We start from the raw sequence: 24,032 nt of genomic DNA, 5'->3' as shown, positions 1-24,032 counted from the left end.
GTAGTTTTACTTCAGGTAATAATCTTCTTTCTGATTTGACTAATTTAATTTAAATATTATTTTTAATAAGCACATATAAGGCAAAGAGACTGCACATACCTCAGAGTTGCGTTGCCTCAAATCCTCAAAATAACTTAACTTACTCCAAATGCAAGAATCTGTACCACATCTTTTCAGAAAGAAGGTTTTGTAATTTAAGTCAAGATATTGACTAAAACAATGCTTTAGCCTTCATTGAAGAGATGTTTCTAATCTTAATACTCCCCCCCCATACTTGGAATAACATGACTTTTAGATAAATGTTTTTAATCAGCCTTTAAAAATTAAAAGCAGGTATGTATGATTTAACTATTTTTTGAATAATGCAAAATTTTGTTTCCTCCTAGTTCTGAGTAAGCAAAGTGAAGCCCTTCACTAAGCAATGATCTTAGTAGAACTTAATTCTATTTGCTGTTATATATGCGTGAGTCCGATGACGATCATTAATATTATGCTACTCCAGCACAAAGTACACCATTCGGGGAAGCTCTCCAACTGGGGGGTGTCTTTTCAACTAGCAAGGAAAAAGACGTGACTCTCACGTCTGTGATCAGTACTCATGTTTAGCCTTGTGAATCAAGCTCACCGATGCTTCCCACTCACCTTCATATGTCTTAGGCTACACATCTTTTCATACATAGATACCAAACATTTAAACAATGTACACGCTGATGGTGGAGCTTGCAAGGTCTTACAAACTGTCAGTTTTCTTAATATCTGTGAAAACACTTATTAGGTTTGGACAAGTTGTAAACATAGCATGGAATTCACTGATGATGTAAATATTACTAGTTTCTAAACTGTTTTAATACATCTCCAAACCTGTCTGTCATAAAGAGCAGGAAATGACTGGTAAATCTGTCTTAAGGGAGTCAAGTTACTGCTAAAATGAATATATACACTTTTAGAAGCACTGGGACCCTAGTGGTGGACTTAGAGAAAGGACTGAAAAAGCTGAAGGGGTTTGCAACCCCATAGACAGAATAACAATATCAACCAACCAGACCCCCCCTCTCCTCAGAGCTCCCAGGGACTAAACCACCAACCAAAGAGTACACATGTAAGGATCCCTGGCTCCAGCCATATATGTAGCAGCGGATGGCATTGTCTGGCATATATAGGAGAAGCCCTTGGTCCTGTGAAGGCTCGTTTCCCCAAAGTAGGGGAATGCCAAGGTGTTAAGGTGGGAGGGCGTGAGTGGGAGTAAAAGCATCCTCAAAGATGCAGAGGGAGGAGGGAGGCAGATGGGAGGGGGAAGGGGGATAACATTTGAAATGTAAATACATAAAATAGCCAATAAAAATAAAATAAAACAAAGAAGTGTGGTGTCTTTAAAGATGACCAATTATGAAACAGCAAATACTACTGTGGAGGGCTATTTACAGAATGGTCATAATATTGCCCTGAAAATTTGCAAGTGAATTCATGAAACAACGATTTTAATGAAATAAAACCATTTGATAATGTCTTTCAAATGCTCTATAATTTAGCTCTGTAAACTTGTCTTAAGTTTTTTCCAGGAACATAAAACATGAAAGTTTTTAGTAGTGTATTTATAAATGATAAAGCTACAAAATGAAAATACCAAACCATAGAGTGAAACAATTGCTTTCACAGTACAAACTAAAATGCTTCTTTCAGTACTGAAATTTAACACAGTGGCAAAAATTCTCTTCGTTTTTAAATGTTCATAAAAATAAAATAATTAACATGACAGTATTGAATTCAACATAAAAATAGAGAATTTATTGAGAGACACCTCTGCCTGTGCTTTCCTAGCGAGGCTCAACTAAAGCAATGCTATTTTATTTAATGTGTCTTCTCTTTGAAAAGGCAGTCAACATCAAGCTGTATGCTTAGGCAAATAAGAGAGAAAAAGGCTGAAAAAGCAATGAAAAGAGAGCACTCAAAGGACACTGTGAGAGTTTCTAATTCAGGATACTTTTAAATTTTACTGGCCATGAGGCATGGTCAAGGCATAAAATCCTTCATTTTAAAAAAGAACATTAATAACAAGAGAGTCTTAGCCAATATTACTTCCACGTTCTTTCCCCTTCCGGTGATTTTTTTCCTCACACTCCAATGCCTTATTGAGTTGGTGTCATATCCTGTCTAACTGCAGGATACATTTATTTTTATTTGGTTCCTCGGAATGCAAGACTGACAGTCAGATTTCACAGAGAAGATATGGGCTCACAACAAAGGACTTAAAATTAGGGTGTCTCTCCCCCTATCTGGGTCGCAATTGCAGATGACGCTCTGCTGCCAGAACAAAATTATCTTTAATTTGATTTTGTAACAGGTTTAGAGGTTTGAAAAAAAATTTTTTTTACCTTCAGCAGATAAAGTAACTTCTTGTGAATGGAACTTCAAAGATGAAGAGACAGAGAAAGTAGCCAGGGCAGTTTCAATACAGAGTGGGTACAAATGGTACAGATATCACAATGGAACTGGAGAAGGGACAAGGATCTCTTCCCAACTCTCACCCATTCACACGCCCTTTGCTTTGCTTTATAATGGTCATGTCTTCTTGGTCCCATGGCGATTTTTGTTTCAGGAAAAAAATGCAAAGATTTTCTTTCTGGTGGGGATAGAGTATGTTTCTGTCTTACTGATCTTTAGAAGATGGGGGTGGGTAAATGAGAAAAGGGATGACAGTGCTATAGAGGTTAGATGCTAATTGTATCTTCAATCCTTGGCCTTCAGATAGGTCAGCGAACAACAAAGTGGGACATGGGTTTAGTGAAGGTCTCTGAAGAGCTAGAATGTGTAATCTCTTCCCTCTCGCACTAAATGGCTGATGGGAAGTCACAAAAAGGGAGGCTCATTCCATCATGTGCTCCTCTAAGGTTGTAGTCTAGAGTGCAGCCATCAGGACTCTTGGGAATATGTGTTCAGCTTGTCACTGTGAATGTGTCAAACTGGCCAGGTAAGGAAGAGCAACGTGTACAGTCATACTGAATCTTCATTTGAGTAAAAAAGTTTTTCCTTCCCTCTAAAATAAATGAGGCCTGTCCTTTATAAGTAGCAGGTACTGAATTTAGGTAGTGCTGTGCATCTTAGGACTTCTTGATGATCATACACATTTAGTGGTTGAAGAAGTTTGATTAAAAAAAAAAACAAACTCTGGAAATCAGTCTGGCGGTTCCTCAGAAAATTGGACCCAGCTATACCACTCCTGGGCATATACCCAAAAGATGCTCCAACATGCAACAAAGACACGTGCTCCACTATGCTCATAGCAGCCTTATTTATAATAACCAGAAGCTAGAAAGAACCCAGATGCCCTGCAGCGGAGGAATGGATACAGAAAATGTGGTTCATCTACACAATAGAGTACTACCCAGTTATTAAAAACAATGACTTCGTAAAATTCTTAGGCAAATGGATGGATCTAGAAAATATCCTGAATGAGGTAGCCCAGTAACAAAAGAACACAAGATAGCCACTCACTGGTAAGTGGATATTAGCCCAAAAGCTTGGCATACCCAAGATACAATTCACAGACCACATGAAACTTAAGAAAAAGGAAGACTAAAATGTGGATGCATCAGGCCTTCTTAGAAGGGGGAACGAAATACTCCTGGGAGGAAATACAGAGCTTTACTGATAGAGATGAAGAGGCTTGCCACTAAGGATCAGACTCAGCACAGGGACCCCAATGGGAGGAGTTAGAGAAAGGACTGAAGGAGCTGAAGGGGTTTGCAACCCCATAGGAAGAACAACAATTTTAACCAACCAGACCTCCCCAGAGCTCCTAGGGATTAAACTACCAACCAAAGAGTACACATGGGGATAGTCATGGCTTCAGCTGCCTATGTAGCAGAGGATGCCATTGTCTGGCATCAGTAGGAGGAAAAGCCCTTTGTCCTGTGAAGGCTCATTTCCCCAGTGTAGGGAAATGCTAGGGTGTTGATGTGCTGGTGGGTGGTTGGGAGGGGAAGCATCCTCATGGAAGCAGGGAAAGGAGGGAAGGAAGAGGAGGGAACTGGAAAGGGGATAACATTTGAAATGTAAATACTTGAACTATCCAATTAAAAAGAAAGGAAAAGCAACTCTAAATGGGAATTATTGTTAACAGAGATTGCTGTCTTCAGGTTTAACCAGAACCATAGAGCATAAAGGTATGCTGTATTCATAATTGTGTCATTATTGAAGTTCCACAGAATCCCTGAAGGAAGGGGAAGCTGCTGTTAAATTCTCTTGTAGAAAGTGAATGGAGGGCTGGAGAGATGGCTCGACAGTTAAGGGCACTGACTGCTCTTCTAGAGGTCCTGAGTTCAATCCCAGCAACCACAAGGTGGCTCAGAACCATCTGTAATGGGGATCTGATGCCCTCTTCTGGTGTGTCTGAAGACAGCGACAGTGTACTTACATACGTAAAATAAATGTGTTTTTTTTCCCCCTTTAAGTGAATAGAGGCTTAGAATTGGGTAGTTTTCACACAAAATCTTTCTCTAACACCAAGCATACCTCATTCTGGACATACAGTCTTCAGTCTTTCTCTCTTTTCTTCCTTATTTTATGTTTTATAGTCTCCAGGATCCACAGAGAGATATCTTGAACAATATCTTTAGTTATTTAACCAGTTAACTTCCTGTGTCCCTATAAAATCACATGGTTCATAATTTCTGGGCTTTAGAAATAGCAGGCACTGAGTTTAAGTACCAGCGTGCATCTTAGCTCTTCTTGATGATCCGGTGCATTTAATGTGGTCCAAGAGGTTTGATATGTAGCAGAGGATGGCCTTATCTGGCATCATTGGGAGAGCAATCTCTTGGTCCTGTGGAGGCTTGATGAACCAGAATAGGGGAACACTAGGCCACTGAGGGATGGGCAGGTGGGAGAGGAGGACGGGGATGGGGAGGGAATAAGGGGGCTTGTGGAGGGGAAGCTGGGAATGGGGATAATATTTGAAATGTAAGTAAATAAAATAACATAAAAAATTGAAATAGGAATTATTTTCATCAAAAGTTGTCTTTCTCATGTAGTGGTGAATGTAGACTTGAAGGGATATATTCAGATTACAGAAGCAACAAAGTTGTATTTCAAAGTATAAATCAGACCTAGGGTAAATAATACCATGAACTCTGTAAAAATGTAACTCATTGGAGGGTTAATATCCAGATATCTATATCATCTATCCCTTTCCTTTTAAAGTACTGACTCTACTAAAGAAATATACTCCTAAGGTAGTCACTCTATTCTACCTGTTCTAGTCAGTTTATGTTCTTACTTACATAATCCCTTTGGGTTTTTATAATTTTGTTGTTTTTTTTGCCATTCATTTGTGTTGCAATTAAATATAAATCCATATCCTCTGAATGATGTCTCTGTTTCCAGGCACAGCTCAAAAGAAAATCTTCTCTCTTTGTGTGCTGATCCACACCATTTCCATATTGGTGACTAGGTCTTTCCCACTGTGTGCTCTGCTTCCCAGAGACCCAGCCTTTCTCCCTCCCCTTCCATCTCTCCCTCCCTCCCTCCCTTCCTCCTCTCCCTTCCTCCTCTCCCTTCCTCCCTACCTGCCTCCTTGTCTCTTTTTCTCTTCCCCCTCCCCCACTCACCTTCTCTCCACTGCCTCCCTCTTTTTCCCTCATCCTCCCCCTCCCTCCCTCCCCCCTCCCTCCCTCCCTCCCTCCCTCCTTCCCTCCCTCCCTCTCCCTTCCTTCCTCCCTCCCTCTCTCCCGCTGTTCCCCCTTCCATCTCTATTTTCTCTTCTATATCCTTCCTTCCCTTTTGTCTCATCTCATCTTACTCCTATTCCTGCTCTCCCTGTTTCTCCTCTTTCCTCAGTCCTCACTTCATTCCTGAAGACTTCAGTCTTCTTAATGGCTAGAGAAAGTATCAAATGATTACTAGATGGATATGCATGCAAATAAATGAACCGGTAAGGGATGACTGGATTTCAGGGTATTTACAAACAGAAAAACTATGTACAGAACTTAGTCTGTGTAGGATCTGTGAGTGTTGTTAATTATCTCAGCAGTGACTGGGCTGCATTAGGATGAGGAGGCTGGGTTGTGTTAGCATCTAGTAAAAGGCTGTTTTCTAATTCAATATGTACATCAGCAAACAAGCAAGGGAACTGCTTAATTTGTGATGGAGAATTGAAAGGGACATTAATGGACGTCTAAAGATAGGAAGAGCCTCATTTATGGACCCCCCCAAAAAACCTCTTGTTTTCTTACAGATGGTCATTTCTGTGGGGGAAGGAATGTGGACAGGATGACCTTTCTACTTACACGAAAGAATTAAATGTAAACAAAATAATAAATTCTAGCCAAATGTAGAAATTTACATCTCCTTCTTTTCACAAGTTAATTTTAGTGAAATGATGTATGCAAACTACTTCTATTTTTGACTCACTGCCTAACACCATAAATGCGTCTCTTCTGTCAAAGCAAACTATATTATAGATGTAAGAGGCTGCTAATGGGAAGGACCACGTGTTAACCACAAGAACAGCAGTATTACATAGAACATCAACCCGATTCAAGTGCATCCTCAAATATTCATCTGTTAGCATCTCATTATCAGGTACTCTACAAAGACAGATTTGAAGCCATGATCCCTCGCTCACAATTAGTGTAAAAACCCAACACTGAAAAGATTCCAGCAAGGCTGGGAAGAGAGCACAATTGCTCTAAAGTGTTTAATATGCAAACATGAAGACCGGTTTTAATGCATGTACTTGCTTATAAAATCCTTGCTGGGAAAGTAGAGACAGATGGATCCCTGAGTCTTGGGTAGTAGTCAGCTAAGCCTTGTTGATGAATCTAGGTCAAAGAAAGTCTGTGCCATAAAAAAATAATAGTTATATTAACTTCATTTATGAAGAACTCATAACAGTGTATAGACACATATAGAACATTTTCTTTTTTAAGTTGACCTAAAAAAAAGGAAGCTCAAAATCTTCTCCATGAAGACAGTCAGGACCTTCTTATCTTTTCTCAAACCTGTGTTGTCATTACTTGTTAATTTTATCGGCACAAAATAAATTTCTTGTCAAACTAGATATGAAAGCCTGTTAGTTGTGGAAGACATGAAGACAATTCTAATTTTCCTTAAAAACTAACATAAATTTACAAAAACATTCATTTTTAACTATTAGTCAAGAAAAAAACATCAAAGTCTACAGTCCTTAGCACTTAATGAATAAAAGCATAATTTCTCAGAGTTACACCATTCTCCCTCTTAGTTCACATACTACAATCTCTTATTCTGTTCCAGATGGTGTAAAAAAAAATTAAAGAGGCAGACTGGGAACAAGCCATATCAGTAAATAGATGCCATGGATATCTGCAGATAAAAAACAATCAAGGATATTAAATTCATTAAAGTAGATCAAAGAGAATCAAAGTAAAAAGGGATCAAGAAAAACAATATTTCCAAGGACAAATAAGTTCAGAGTGATTCATGTTAACCCCAGATGGAGTTGACTGGACAGCTCCACGACAGAAAACTTCAACTTTGCCAAATCTCCCAGAAATTTGTGTCAGATTTTTCCATAAAAAACTTAACTGGTTTTGATGTTGCTTCTTTCCCACACACTCACTAAACACACACACACACACACACACACACACACACACACACATACACACCACATAAACACATACTACATATACATACACACACCACACACATTACATATACATACACACAATTGTGAGTGTTTCTCAAACACACACACACACACACACACACACACACAAATTGAAAACAAGGACAACTGGAGAGCAAATCATTTGTAAGAGCATAGAATAGAGAAATATCTGGAGAAGTTAAGAATATTGGCTCTTCTTCTAGAGGAACCAGCTTCAACTTCCAAAACCCACATGGTAGTTCACTGCTACTTGTAACCCCAGTTTCAGGGGATCAAATGGCCTCTGTGGGTATTACAAGCATGTGGTGCACAGATTTAAGTGTAGCTAGAAAACATAAAATAAATATACACAAAAGAAGCCCAAAAGTTTAAAAGGTAAATAAAATCCACGTCTAAGAAAATTTGAGTAAGCTTATTAGTTATTGCTTCTGTTTGTGTTGTTGTGTTTTCAAAATGTGCTGGCTACATATAAGTTTTTACATTGAAATGTCTGTGGAGATTCAATTAGAAGATGGGGCAACAATTTTTTCTTTATCTTAATTCCTATTGGAAGTCTGTAACTAACATTAAGGGTATCCACTTGAAAATATCTAGCTGAGGAAATCACAGGCTGCCTATGTGATGGGGCATGCACTTGTGTTGTTTTGATATGGATGCATACGGACAAAGTGCATATGGATATACTCATGGATGTATTTTACCCATGGTGTAGAGCTGTTTTTGAGTTGGACAGAAGAGATTTTTTTTTAATTGCAGACTCAATATTGTCAAAGTGCTAAGTATAAGAGGACATTCTGCGCTTAACTCCAAAAGGAACACCTCTGTCACTCCTTCCACTACCCAGAAAACGTGGAAAGGAACCGGAAATTCTGTAACAGTAGGCGGTGTGGGGAAGACCAAGCTGTCTTCTAGATATGACATGGCTATGACGCACAACAACTTTGGCCAGTTGCATTAGACTAAACCAACGAAACAAAGCAAAATCCAGAGAGCAGAAGAACATATTGGGAAGTGAGAAGGGTCACTAAGATTGAGAGGGAGATAAGAAAAGGAAACAGAGGTGACTACAATCACAATACATCACTATACATGTGTATTCATAGATCAAATTGTCAAGTAAAAATGCAACCAAAAAAAAAAAAAAAACCAAAACCACTAAGTACATCAACTTTACTAAAGTGACTATTGTTGGTTCGTGACTCAATGGCATGATCATGTAGCAAATGTCTTGAACATCTGTGTGAACTAGAATGGTGTGAGATACAGGATTGATGTCGTGAGTTGCCTCTGCACCTACATGACAATTCTCTGCCTTTTCTATTCTCTGAGCAGAGTCCCTCTGGCTCCTCGTGCTGTAACCTTGTGGTTGTTCATCTATTCTGTGGGAGCCGTGTTCACTGTCTTTATAAATCTCTCATGTGTGTTACAGCTTTTCAGTTGGTTGGATTTTGGCTTTCCAATGAAGCTAGGAGTGAATCGTAGACTCTAGGCTTTGTGGGCAGATATAGGAGGGGAACGGGAGAGGGACAACCATGCCACTTGGTGGGGTGCATTTGAGTGACTGGCTGGTCGAACCATGGCAGCAGAAGTTGTTTTTTAGATACAAACAACATATTGTTCAGAGAAATTAATTTAGTTTATTTTTTATTATTTCTCTCATCTAAGCACGAAGCACATTTCTTTGTACCAAATGAAGTTATAGGTATTGTCAGTGTTCAGTGTAGAGATAGAAATAATTAGGATGAGTTCAATGGACTCTTGGTTAATCATAACTTTTGATGACTTTGTCCTAAGACTTAGCTTTAGTCGTGCCCAAACTATCTTCAAATACTTACCCAACTTACATATCAATATTTTAAAAGATTTTGCTTTCAGAAATAGGGAGGTAGCTCAGTTGAAAGAGTGCTTACCTCACATGCATGAGGGTCTGAGTTAAACCCTGAGCATCTCATAAAACTCTGAGGGCACATGTGTGTAATCCCAGCATTCCATAGGAGAAGACAGGAAGATTAGAAGTTCAAGGTCAAGACCTTTTTTTTTTTTTTCACAATAGCTCAACCCTGGCTTTAGGGCTTCTTCTTTCTTCTTCTTCTTCTTCTTCTTCTTCTTCTTCTTTTTTTTAAATTAACTTGAGTATTTCTTATTTACATTTCAAGTGTTATTCCCGTTCCCGGTTTACGGGCCAACATCCCCTAACCCCTTCCCCTCCCCTTATGGGTGTTCCCCTCCCCATCCTACGCCCATTGCCACCCTCCCCCCAACAATCACGTTCACTGGGGGTTCAGTCTTAGCAGGACCCAGGGCTTCCCCTTCCACTGGTGATCTTACTAGGATATTCAATGCTACCTATGAGGTCAGAGTCCAGGGTCAGTCCATGTATAGTCTTTAGGTAGTGGCTTAGTCCCTGGAAGCTCTGGTTGCTTGGCATTGTTGTTCATATGGGGTCTCGAGCCCCTTCAAGCTTTCAAGTTCTTTCTCTGATTCCTTCAATGGGGGTCCTGTTCTCAGTTCAGTGGTTTGATGCTGGCATTTGCCTCTGTATTTGCTGTATTCTGGCTGTGTCTCTCAGGAGAGATCTACATCCGGCTCCCGTCTGCCTGCACTTCCTTGCTTCATCCATCTTGTCTAATTGGGTGGCTGTATATGTATGGGCCACATGTGGGGCAGGCTCTGAATGGGTGTTCCTTCTGTGTCTGTTTTAATCTTTGCCTCTGTATTCCCTTTTAAAGAAGGAGTGAAGCATTCACATTTTGATCATCCGTCTTGAGTTTCATGTGTTCTAGGCATCTAGGGTAATTCAAGCATTTGGGCTAATAGCCATTTATCAATGAGTGCATACCATGTGTGTTTTTCTGTGATTGGGTCACCTCACTCAGGATGATATTTTCCAGTTCCAACCATTTGCCTACGAATTTCAAAAGTCATTGTTTTTGATAGCTGAGTAATATTCCATTGTGTAGATGTACCACATTTTCTGTATCCATTCCTCTGTTGAAGGCCATCTGGGTTCTTTCTAGCTTCTGGCTATTATAAATAAAACTGCTATGACTATAGTGGAGCACATGTCTTTTTTATTTGTTGGGACATCTTTTGGGTATATGCCCAAGAGAGGTATAGCTGGGTCCTCAGGTACTTCAATGTCCAATTTTCTGAGTAACCTCCAGACTGATTTCTAGAATGGTTGTGCCAGTCTGCAATCCCACCAACAATGGAGGAGTGTTCCTCTTTCTCTGCATCCTCGCCAGCATTTGCTGTCACCTGAGTTTTTGATCTTAGCCATTCTCACTGGTGTGAGGTGAAATCTCAGGGTTGTTTTGATTTGCATTTCCCTTATGACTAAAGTTGTTGAACATTTCTTTAGGTGTTTCTCAGTCATTCAGCATTCCTCAGCTGTGAATTCTTTGTTTAGCTCTGAACCCCATTTTTTAATAGGGTTATTTGTCTCCCTGCGGTCTAACTTCTTGAGTTCTTTGTATATTTTGGATATAAGGCCTCTATCTGTTGTAGGATTGGTAAAGATCTTTTCCCAATCTGTTGGTTGCCGTTTTGTCCTAACCACAGTGTCCTTTGCCTTATAGAAGCTTTGTAGTTTTATGAGATCCCATTTGTCGATTCTTGATCTTAGAGCATAAGCCATTGGTGTTTTGTTCAGGAAATTTTTTCCAGTGCCCATGTGTTCGAGATGCTGCCCTAGTTTTTCTTCTATTAGTTTGAGTGTATCTGGTTTGCTGTGGAGGTCCTTGATCCACTTGGACTTAAGCTTTGTACAGGGTGATAAGCATGGATCGATCTGCATTCTTCTACATGTTGACCTCCAGTTGAACCAGCACCATTTGCTGAAAATGCTATCTTTTTTCCATTTGATGGTTTTGGCTCCTTTGTCAAAAATCAAGTGCTCATAGGTGTGTGGGTTCATTTCTGGGTCTTCAATTCTGTTCCATTAAGACCTTGTCTTGAAAAAATTCCTTAATCTGTCTACATTGTAGATTTCATGTGTATACATTATTAAATTTTGCTATTATTGTTTTTTTTCTCCAACTCATTTATTGACAAATAAAAACTTGAAAACCTACAAATAAAGAACGGAAATGTCAAGATTGAAATTGTTTTATTTTATTCAGATTGAAGGTTAATGACCCTTATGCCTTAGATCCAGTGTTGGTATGAAAGAACTCACAAAAGTGCCAGGATGAGTTACTTTTGCATAAAGAAATACTCTGAGTTTTAAGGAACAAATCCCACTTCTTCCCTTCTTCCCACTGTGCTATTGTTTCATGGTACAAGCAAGCTACACTTCCTTTCTCTGTTTTCTTCTGTATCGCCTTCCCCAGTTTTCCTGAAAGGTATTCCTCTATGTGCTGCCTTCTTTCTTCTTTCTATCAACATCCGTTGGCATTTAGACATGCCGCAAAAGATGGTGCATTTAGCAATAAAAGATCGTTTGGTAGTATAAAAACTACAACTTCTCAGAATTAATATTTGAGTTTGAGGATAGAGACTGAAGCCCCTATTCCTTTCTTCGTGGACCCATAATGTCTGTAATGTCTTCAATGATTAGCATTTATTTGTGTTTTATGATTTTGGACAAGATCTAGTCATTGAATTCTGATCTTCAGGTTTGATTGCTTGTGCCCATCCCTGTCCAGACATCTTGCTGGCTATACAGTTGTTTTATCATTCTTGTATGTGAGTCTGTCTCTATTAGCTATCATGAGCCATTGTGGCAAAGAACTGCTTGAGTCTCTCTCTTATCACTGCATCCACAATGCCTAATGCAGCTTGCGATGCATCTTGAATTTTCAATTTCTCTTAATTAAATAAGCAATGTGTGAATGAATAAATACATGAATGACTTTAGATGTTTGAGAGGTTTTTCAAATGAGTTGGAAAAATTAGTATGACATTTTTTTCTTTTTAATATTGTTATGGAATAATTACCTTTATTTGCCACAGTATGGAAATATGTGCTGCAGGAATGAATCTCCATTCAAACGGACTAAACAATGACAACATTTTAGATAGAAATACCATGGAGTTTCTACTGCTGTACGACAGATATGGTAAGGTCATACTGATGAGTGCAGCTTGGTTCTACCTATAGCCCTGTCTCTGTCACCTACTGAGAGAGTAGTGGACTTAGTAAAGAGGTAGAGGTGTATTTCTTAAATATTCAAATTATCTAACAGTAAGGAAGATCATAATGATCCCCCTTGGTCGGCATGACATGGGCAGACGTGCATGGAAAGATTATTGCTTGATGGATCGCCCATTAGGAGAAATCTGTTCCACCACGTAACCATGATATGGAGTTACGCAGGAAGATCACCGTACATCGAGCAAATCAAGGAATCGAGATGGAAAAGTCCTAGAACCATCGAACAAACTTTTCACTCTGGCTCCCACATTTCTGGCCTTTGACACAATACAACTCTTTCTCTGTTTTATTATTGTTCCTAAATTTTGTGTAATTAAATAAAGGAACAATGAACACGATCAGTTTGGAGTTTATTGCCAAAGTATTAATTGTAAAGAATTTCGCATACTTACATGTTAAATGAACAAAAAATTATTTTTTTCAAATTGTGAAAAAGATTTAACGCTCATAGATACGTATAATATGTTTTTATCAAACCCATCCCTCTTTTCCTACCCTCCAATTAATTCGTGTCTCGCTCACTCTCTTTCCTCCCAATGCCATGGGTTCTATCTTGGAATACTCACTGAGCTCTTTAAGTGACTTTACTTCTCTTGCTAATTCTAAATACATTTTCAAAAAAAAAAAAAACCTACACAGAGCTTTGTGAAATATATATGTATATATATATATATATATATATATAATATTATGTTTCCAATTTCTCTTCAGGCTACTCATTCGAATACCATTTTAGTAATAGATGAGATGTTCATTTCATATTTCTTAACTGTAGGATCTAGTAATATCCAAACTTCAGATGCAATACATTACGCGAGCGAACTCTGACAGCTTTATATACAATATGAAGATAGGTGTGCTCCTGTGATGTCCCTGAAGATGTGAATTTACAAAGAGCTATCTCTATAATTATAAAGCTCCGATGAGATGAGGACTCCTGCTTCCCATCAGCAAGTCTCATTTGTATGAAGAAACTTTTAGACTCCCGAGATAACCAAATCTGGAGCAGAAATGAAAGGAAACACATGAACTGCACTCTTATCTGCAACAGGATGCAGACAGCTACAAAGTGCACAATCAGATTAGCAATAATCTCTAGGAAATAAATGAAGAAGCCCATAAAAACAGTGGGAACACAGAGCGATTGCTCTGCTTGCCCACGCTCATTTCCCTGTCATCCTCGCCCACTCAGGTTCCCTGTCTCTTCTGCACATTCCCATCCCAATGCCTAGCTCCAAACCTCTAGAGATGAAGCACACTGCATGACTCAGATGGCTGTCTGGCTGTGAGAGACACAAAGTCAGAGTCAGAACCTATAATGATTCACGAAATGAGAGTCACTTGGTCAGGAGGTCCTTATGATGCAGTGCCAACTTCACAGAATCCAGAATCACCTGAGACAGGCCTCTAGACATACTTGTAAGAGGATTTTCTTGACTGTGTTAATTGATTAGAGAAGACTCAGATTCACTGACCAGGACAATGTGGGACTCTGTAACGTCGAGAACACAATCTGAAAGCTAGGAAAACACACAATGCTGTTGACTTCTGACTTTGGATGTCGTGGGAAGTTGCTTCAAGTTCCTGCTCCCTTACTTTCCCCCTTGATAGACTATGCCTTCTACTGTGAGGAAAACAAGCCCTTCCTTCCCTGTTACTTTGGTCATAGTATTTTTACCATAGCAATGGGAAAAATATCAAAGACAAAATGTAGAAGACAAGAACACATAGCACCATAAACTTGGTACTGTGCATTATGGGAACATCAACGGTAGCCCTTGGTTTCCTTCTGCTCTACACTCAATTCTCATTTTATTTTAATAATTTTTAAAATATTTTATTTGTTATTTTATTTATTTACATTTCAAATGTTATCCCTCTTCCCCGGTTTCCCCTCCAAAACCCCCTATTTCACCCCTTCTCTCCCCTGCTTTTATGAGGATGCTCCCACCACCCACCTACCTCACTGCCCTAGTATTCCCCTCTGCTGGGGCCTCAAACCTTCACAGGACCAAAGGCCTCCCCTCTTTTAAACTTTAGCACTTCAGCCTCTGTTCCTGTCTTGAAACCTGTCAACATGTCTAGTTTCTGTCACCCTGGGAGTCACTTCTTCACTAATGAGGATTGTGGGTACTGACACAACTTTCTTAATACACACACAAACATACACACACACACACACAGAGACACACACACATTCTTCCACTCACTCATAATTCATTAACTGAAGGTGTTCATGATAATGAGTTACTTATCTTTGTGAGGAGAGATTGGATTAAAAACTGTGCGGTTTGTTCTTATGATTTAAGTACTGATTTGCTTGTATGTTATTCCTGAGAGCACACACCAGTGTGTGTCTGTGTGTGTGTGGGGGGGTCCAGGTCTTTGAGTTTTAAACATACATCTCCACTTTCTACAATATAACCCATCTTAATTACTGCTAGGAACTCCTTTGGTTGCCTTTCTATAAATTCCAAACATTGAGAAAAGAAAGGCTATGGTTCAAGGAATATGCAGCAGTTCAGATAAACCATACCACTGACCAGTAGAGATATTCCCTATATGTAAATCCATGGCAGAACAAGAAAAGGAGCTAAGGTTTCCTAGGTGGCCCAGGGGATAGGGCCCTTTGGACAGGAGCTCTGTCTCTTTAGAACCCAGCACAGAAACTAGCTTGTGTACTTGGTAAGCAAATAATTTGGATGGTTGAGTCTGTTCTGCTAAGAATTTCTCTCATTTGAAGATGAGACGGTGGCAGGGCAAGAGGTAAGACTGACCTTGTTTAGATCTGGAAAATACTGGCTCCCCACCTAGTAGCAAACATCACAAACACACTCTGTCAGGATGAACTCGCTCTTGAGTGTTGTTTTTCTCTATGACCAGGGCAAAAGCATTCCTTTTCAGTGTTGCTCTTTGTAGCATTTTGGTCCCGTCATCTGTCTCCACTTCATCTCAACTTCCACACTTTCCTCATGCGGGCAACAAGCAGAGCATTTTTCCTCAAGAGGTGAAACCTCCTGGTTATTGACATTGTGCAAATCATTCCCTAGATGTGTCACTTCAAGGGGGTTTTACCTGAAAATACCTGCAGTTTGGTTTCCACTGCCTAGTGCGTTCCCTAATTAGCAGAGTTCTCCTCCAGGCAAACACCTGCATGAGCTCCCCTGCTGGTCCAGGCACGCGAGGGAACCTCCAGCTTCTCTGCAGGGAGACCTTCAAACCCTTTGTGAGTGTTTACAGATCTCCAAGCTCGGGTTTATCAGTCACTGAGAGTGGCAATTGAGATCAAGCTTTCTTAAACACCTCTTCCTGCCGAGGCTACATTAGGAGAAAGTAAAAATAAATACAGTAAAAACAAACAAACAAGTGATTTGAGGAGAGGAGTGGAATTTCCCCGTTTGTTAGCTTGTCAAGCATTGACATTTGAATATATACATATGCATATACATATACGCATATGTATACATACATGCATACATATATGTGTGTATATATCCTTAGGAGTTTATCTCAGCAATGATAACCATGTATAATTCATACAGGAAGATAGATTTCAGTAAGTCTGCTCAGTAGCTCGGTGTGAGGAAATAAAACACCAGTTCCTTTCCAACCAAGCCTGCAGTAATTTTTTTTCTGTCTCTGAACTACTCCATTCTATATTGTGTGTGTGTGTGTGTGTGTGTGTGTGTGTGTGTTTTGAATCATAAAATAATTTGTTTCCAAATGTCTGTCTAACATAGCCCACTCTGAGAGACACAGAACAAGGCCAGAAGTGAACTGTGGCACAGCATTTTCATGTAAATCACGTTCGATAAATATTTAAATTACTCTTTTGCAGAATAGAAGTGTGTGGATACCCTTGACATTAAAGTCTCAAATTATACTAAAGGAGGTTTTCTTCTAGAGTTACCCTTCCCAACAATCTGTATTATTATTTTTTTTCTCTTCTTACACAATTCTTCACAACAGTTTACTGAGTAAGAAGAGCGTGACTCTATCTGTATTTGATTAAAGTATCACTTGCACTCAGAAGACGACCGACCCTTCCTTGACCCTCAAAAGTAACCTTAAAAATTTGATACAGAGAGAACACAAATGCTCCCTTGAATTTGAGCACTTGTCATGTCACCTAACTTTTGATCCCGCTAATTGAGATGTTCCTGTTGCTCAAAGTGCAGAGACAGCAGTTCGAATGCAAGAATGCAGTCCTGTTGAACTAAGTTGGCTCTCCACTGGCTGTTACCTGTTAGTGTTCGAACGAAGTCCTAATGTGGTTTCTGTGACGTTTGTTTAGGTGTTTCAAGCTGGGCCTAGTGACACACACCTGTAATCCCAAAATGTGAGAGGTACAGGTAGGAGGATCAGGAGGTCAAGGGCTACAGGAGACTGCTTGAAAACCTATTAAAAGACAGAAATACACGAGCACACACGAGAAAATGAAACACTTAAAAGGGTCCTCGTATTCAAAATTTTAAAATAATGAAAGCAAAGTCTAAAGAAGTGCGTTGCTGTTTCCATGGTTATGAGGGTGTGACATAGGCACTCAAACCAAACCCAGGTCAGTTGGGAAATAATGAACATGCTCAGAATTTCTTTTATTTTTTTGAGGTTAGAATAAAATGACACCATTTCCCCTCTCTTTTTACCCTCCCACCCCTCCCACTTACACCTCCTTGTATTCTTGCAAACTCATGGGCTCTTTTATCATTCATTGTTCTGATAAACTGATACATGTGGGAGAATGTGCTTTCCCAAGGCGAGCACACTGATCCATCCAACATCAAATGGGCAGCCCTGAAGCAGGTATACACAGGCTGAGAAGCTTGTATTTATGTATTTAGGAATATATATGTATACACGTACATGTATGTAACAAATGATATTTATTCCAAGTGAAAAGCTATTTCACTGAATTTTCACTTCCTGCTTTGAACAAACTTCCTTATAGAAGATGACGTCTCTATTAGCATTTTACTAATTGTCACAGTTGTGATTATAAGTATCAATTTTCATTATATATTCTAGGATATATTTCCAATATACATTATATATTTTTGCCTCTTTATTGGTAATATAAAGTTCCTTAAAACTGTAAAACTTAAAAATATTGGGATTTACCTTTTGTGTTTAATAATTAAGTTCTTAGCAACATATTGAAGTTGTATTTCTAAATGTTGTTTAAGAAGCAGAAGTTATTTATTAATTTTTCTTAATCTAACATTCTGTGTACCAGTACCTAAAATAAGGTAAGTCTGTATTAATTTTTTTTTAAAAAAAGCTCGTTCTGTTTGATTACATGTAGCTATCAGACTGTCCTCTGTGGAGTATATAGCAAGTTATCAAATGGTAAAATAAGTAAATTCAGGCAGATAGTCACACTGCTTCAGAATGACTAATATTCAATGTGTAAATAAATATGCTTTTAGAATGTTATTATTTCTTCATTTTTTTATTTAAAAAGAATGTTTTACTGAATGCTCTCTGAACTCTCTGTTTTAGTTTCGGGTTTCACTAATATTCTTTTTTACTGATTTCTATCTGTATAACTTAAACATTGGAAAAGTGTTTTAATTACAAACAACCTGTATGTTTTTCAACTCTAGATCACTATTCTTCAATACAGGAAAATTTTCAATATTTGTCCTAACACATAGAAATAGACATCGAATGATTCCATTTTGAACATGTATTTAAGTAATTATTCATGTGGTAAATTTCTCTCATTTGCTATCAATTTTGTTTTCATATTATAAACACAGTAAGTAAAGTTATTCACATTAAAAACAAGCCTAATAGAAAAAAGAAAGCTTCTCAATTGGCCTATAATTCTAAGACTATGACTCTTTTGTGCAAGACTTTTTTTGTTGGGAATTGAGACCGAGTTCAATTATTAAATGCCACAAAATTTATAACAATCAAGTTCACTATAGGAGAATGCATTAGACTTTGAACCTTCATTTCAGTATGGCCCTAACTCGATTTATTAACTTGCCAATAATCTAATTATTCAGTTTGTAAATGGTAGATATAGAAGTCAATCTAAATCCTAAGTAAATTTGGAATTCTAAATATTATTTATAAGAGCTTCACTGAAATAAATGGCCCCATCCTTTAGTGGAGGTTTAAATAGAGTGTGGCTGCAAAAATAGCTTATGTCTGCTCTGTTAGCTGGTTAATTAGGAATGCAGGTGAAGTTTAAGGAGCAATACACTACAGGGACAAGGCATAAGGAGAAACCAGTCTCAGGGAAGGCCACATTCTCCAGAGAGCGCCAAAATTGGATGTCCCTTAAAAGTGGTCAAGAGTCCTGAACATTGTGACTTCATCACCCTGTCATAGCACTCCCATGAGGGGATATTATCTCCTAAAAAAAGAGGTCCCTGGTTGAGGTCATTTCCTCTACAGGACTCAGTGCTAAAAGCCCAGATGTTGGAATCCTTGGTGCTTTAACTCAAAGGACTGACTGAGTAGACACCCACGACATTAAGGGGACATGGTTTTCTATGGACAACCCAAAAGTTTCAAGATGAAAACACCTAGCTGTCCCCACATAGGATTAGCCTAAAAAAAAACCTGTTTGGGGACCTTGTGTCTTCTTCAAGGACAGATGCAGAGGACAGCAAAGAAGCCTTCACAAATGACATCATAGGAAGATACTTTGACAAATAAGGCTTTCTTCTGGTCATTGATAGGTTTTACACACAGTGGATACTAGTTTTCAGAAAGTAAGCATAATTTTCAATATCAAAAAATCTTAAGGGGGTGATTATTTTCCATATTGTTAAAAAGTCATTGAATTAAAAACTTATTTCTGTGGTATTAAAAGTTTTAGGGAGAAGCTTTTTAAAATGAATGTACTTATGCTACTTTGTATTTAACTAATTAATTGATTTTTCTAGTAAATAAGATTTTAGTGATGAACAACTAAGTAATATCAGGAAAAAGGCTCCTTAGTAATAGCAGCTTTTGGAGAATAGAATTTTGTGTCTCTCACATATTAATTCAAGCTGATGAGGCAAGGCCTGCCAGACCAGATAGTCTGAGGACAATGCTTCTATCTTCTTGTCTATGTAAGTGTTTGCTAATTTTATTGGCAGAATCATGTGGTTCAGTGCCAACCCTTAAGTTGGAAAATGCAGAATCATTGTGTTCTTCATTAAATGTCTTGACTTAGAGGTTGTATCTATAGGTGTCTCAGAAATCCTATTTGTCAGAACTAAGTCTTTATACTCTACCTCCAGGGGAGTTTGTAGAGTGCTTTAAATTTATACACCATTTCTAACAGGTTGTTTATTATTATTGTTATTATGATTGTTATTATTATTATTATTATTATTATTATTATTATTATTATTATTATTTCTGGAGCTGAGGACCGAACCCAGGGCCTTGCGCTTGCTAGGCAAGTGCTCTACCACTGAGCTAAATTCCCAACCCATATTATTATTATTATTATTAACAATTCAATGCATCATTTAATTCTCAATATTGTCTGGTTTACTTATACAGTATTTCTAATGAACAGAGAACTCCTGCACTTGAACTGTGCATTATCTACTTGTATTGTGGCAGTACTGTACTTTATGAAAAATTCCATTGATTGTGGTTTCAAAATTAGCTGTTATTAGTTTAATATTTTCCAATTTGTTTCTTGTCCAAGTCAAAAAAGCCCACAGTAGTGTCTTATTTATGTCTCCTTGGATTTTTCCCATGTCACTTGGAAATTTTAAGTTCATGCTCCAGAGTGCATGATGGAAAATGGGAAACGAAGGGACTTTTCACTCTGGCTTCAACCTGTTCTCTGTCATCGACTACTGCTCTATACAATATGGGGCACATGCCATTCCCTTGAGCTCAACCTCCAGAACACCCAAAGGAAAGTTCTTTGGCATAACATCTTCACTAATAAACTCCAAGTGAGTTGTCTGGGCACCATTTTGTGAATGATTTCCCCCTGGTCTCTCAGTGGGCATTATCTAATTGATTCCTAATGCTGTACCAGGAAAACCAACCCATCCATCCACTGGATCACTCTGATACCCGTACCAGTGATGTTCAGATTTCAGTTCTGGGGGTCATATTCTCTATTATGCGTCCTTTTCATGGGTCCATGACCTTAACTTTAGGGCTAGTACTGATATTCTATATTCTTTAGAGTTATTGTCTAAGTATCAAAGTCATTTCTTCTTTAAATAACAAAAATACAAAGTTATAGACTTAGGAACTTGTAAACTTCATCAACAAATACAGAACAAATACATATATGTACATCTCAGTGGTTATTTCCCAACCACTCTAAAGACATGTTTTAGAGTCTTTAAGAGTTCCCTATAGCCAAGTCAATAAAATAAAATAAATATTTTATTTACTTAAAAACAAAATCCCATACTACCAAAATCTATTTGAAACTTTTTTGTACATCAACATCATGAATGCTTTCAATATTGTATTCATCTTTTCTCCTGATTTTGTCATTCGTTTTTGATTGAAGAGCGAACCACTACAAATGAGTATCAAGACTTCAACTGGGACAGTGAAGTCATCTTAAAAGTTATTATTTATTTGAGAACTTGGGACAGTAGAGTCTTTAAGAGACAGGGTCTTCAGTGTGGTCCTTAGGTGATTGACGATTATATTTGAAGGAGTCTTCTGTAAATAATTGGGGGATACCTTTGAAGAGGGTTATAGGATCCTGGACTTCTCTTTGTCTTTATAGCGTGTCTTCCTGTCCATGAGATGAATAATTTTCCCCATAATATGCTTCCACTGTGGTGTGCCATGAGTCCCCAAACAATGGAGTCAATTGATCACAGACTAGAGCCTCTAAGCCAATAAGCCTCAAATGTGCTTTATTTTCCCTTAGAAGTGATTTCTTCAATTTTATTCATTGTTAAATTTACTGGGTAAATTATTTCATTATTGGGCTCAGTCTGATATAATGGTGAGCCCAGTCATAATGACCCAATCATAAAGGCTTCAGTATCTAGTAAAGTAAAGGCAATATGTGGCACCTACCCGCTTCACTTTGACATCTAGTGCTAGCGGTAAAGGTTCTGTCCCCTAAGGGTAGCTGGAACAAATGCTACACACATCAAAAAGACAAAAATTAATTGCCTTTGTGGGACAAGTTTTCATGTTTGAAGTAGTGAGTATTCGTGGGAATAGATTTTCTGTGGGTGTTTTAAAAGATCCAGTCATTATTATGCTGGGGATTTTCATTCTTTATCAACATCAGATAAACAGTAAGCCTTTAGAGTCTCTCCAAATGTTCTGATCTTCTTTATTGTACACTTTTAGGAAAGACTATTCCCATTACATAGAAGGAAAGATGTTTGCTTTCTGATAACAAATTGCTCTGTGTTCTGGATGGCACTGAAGCATTGGTGCACATCTGTCTCTCAGTTGTCCAAAATTCAAGAACTGTAGTCTGGAAATTCAGTCGACTATGAGTCTTAAGTTTGAAAAATAAGGTTCTTTAATGGGAATTTAATGCCAGGAAATTATGGCATTAATTTAGTTTGAATCTGTTATTGGGCTGATGAAACTGAGCACCGACATGGAAAGTTCTGGAAGAAAGGTGCACATTTAAAGAAAGCAACTTTGACTATACCCTGTTACCAATATGAATATGCCTTGTTCATTACCTGTGAGGTTCAGCAGAGTTTAGACAAAAGACATTATTTGTATGTTTTCTAAAAAAAAATTTAAAACAATAATTACTGCAACTAAAGTGACAGTTGATTAAGAAATAAAATTGGCTTTAAGAGCAGCTCCTGTTGTCTTTGTTCTTGACGAAGATCAGTCCCTTCTGGTTCCCTTATACGTGTTAAATGCTATGAAAAATATGATTTGAGAGCCCTTGTAAGTCTTAGCAATGGCTGTTTAAAAGTTCAGCTTGAAAGACTCTTCATTTTGGAGAAGTTGCCCATTGGAGTTATTAATGGGTTCTTTTGCCTTTTCTACTGGGATCAAGTTTAGCCGGATGAAACATTGTGATGTCCCAGGGGGGTCATGTTCACACGCCACCCAGTCTTTGTACAGTGGGCAGAGTGATAGCCCACAAACTGGTAAAGCACAGCATTGGGACCCATAACCAACAGATGGAAATATAGTTATAACATTTTTACAAGATGAGTTTTTTTTTTATTTCCAGTTTTTCACCAGTGGACACATTGTTAGGAGTGTAAACTTGTCAACTCTTCTCTGCATGCATGCCACTTTAGTCACTGAAGTGATGATATGCCATAGACAGTCAAAGGGCAGCATCTGGCGAACAGTTTGACCATCTACCACTTCAAATGCACATGAAACATAAGAATCCAGAAAGAGGCCTATCAATTTGCAATTTTAAGTCCCTATATCTTGAAGGACTATTTCTAAGGAACTGTGTTTTATATTTTCTTTACATACAATCTTATGATTAGTATGTTCTTAACATGTAGCTACAGATTAGAAGATATAATCTGCATTCAAGTGTACTTTGTGTCAAATGGTGTAGTCAATGGGGTGGGTGGAATGGGGGGGGGCGGGGTGAAATGAAGAAGGAAAATAGATGGCAATGGAGGCCCAAAAGTAAAGAGAATGATAAAATAAATGAAAATATAGTTCTAGACTGAGTCCTATATGAAAACAATCAAGGTGTCAGACATTGAAGAAACTTTCAGTGGCTTAAGTTTAAAATTGAGTATTTCAACACTTGAAATTCAGGTTAGAGTTATTTAAAATTTCTCGTCAATAGTTAATATTAAGTTTGAAAGAGTAATAGTTCATGGTGCACACAACTGAGATCTGCTTTACTCCCTGCCTCTTTAAATCCTTCTTTCCTTCCTTCCTTTAGATTAGCTGTCTCTCCTGTATCTCTCTACAAATGACAAAAGTGTCACAGAATTGATTTTGATCATGATCACAATCTGTAACAAGAACACTTTATAGATTCAAAGATCAGCCCAAAAGCAAATGAAGAAGAGAACTGCAAATGACATCCTTGCATTTTTCATAAGTTTAACAATGAAATGATCAGCTCATTAAATTGGCTACATAGATTGCTGTACACAGGAAACCTAGTTTCAGCCTGGAGGCCTGAAGAACACATCGTAACCACACCACGTCCAAGGAGAAGGTAAGTAGACACTGGACCACACTCCTATGGATACTTAACAATGTGCCTGTTTGTTATCTTAATTTGGATGGATTTCTTACTGGATGAGAGCATTTGTCTGTAAGTCAAGT

The sequence above is a fragment of the Rattus norvegicus genome, chromosome 17 (genome assembly GCF_021556685.1).
Source record: "Rattus norvegicus strain SHRSP/BbbUtx chromosome 17, alternate assembly SHRSP_T2T, whole genome shotgun sequence".
NCBI classification, from domain to species: domain Eukaryota; kingdom Metazoa; phylum Chordata; class Mammalia; order Rodentia; family Muridae; genus Rattus; species Rattus norvegicus.
Note: the sequence above shows the minus strand (reverse complement) of the source record.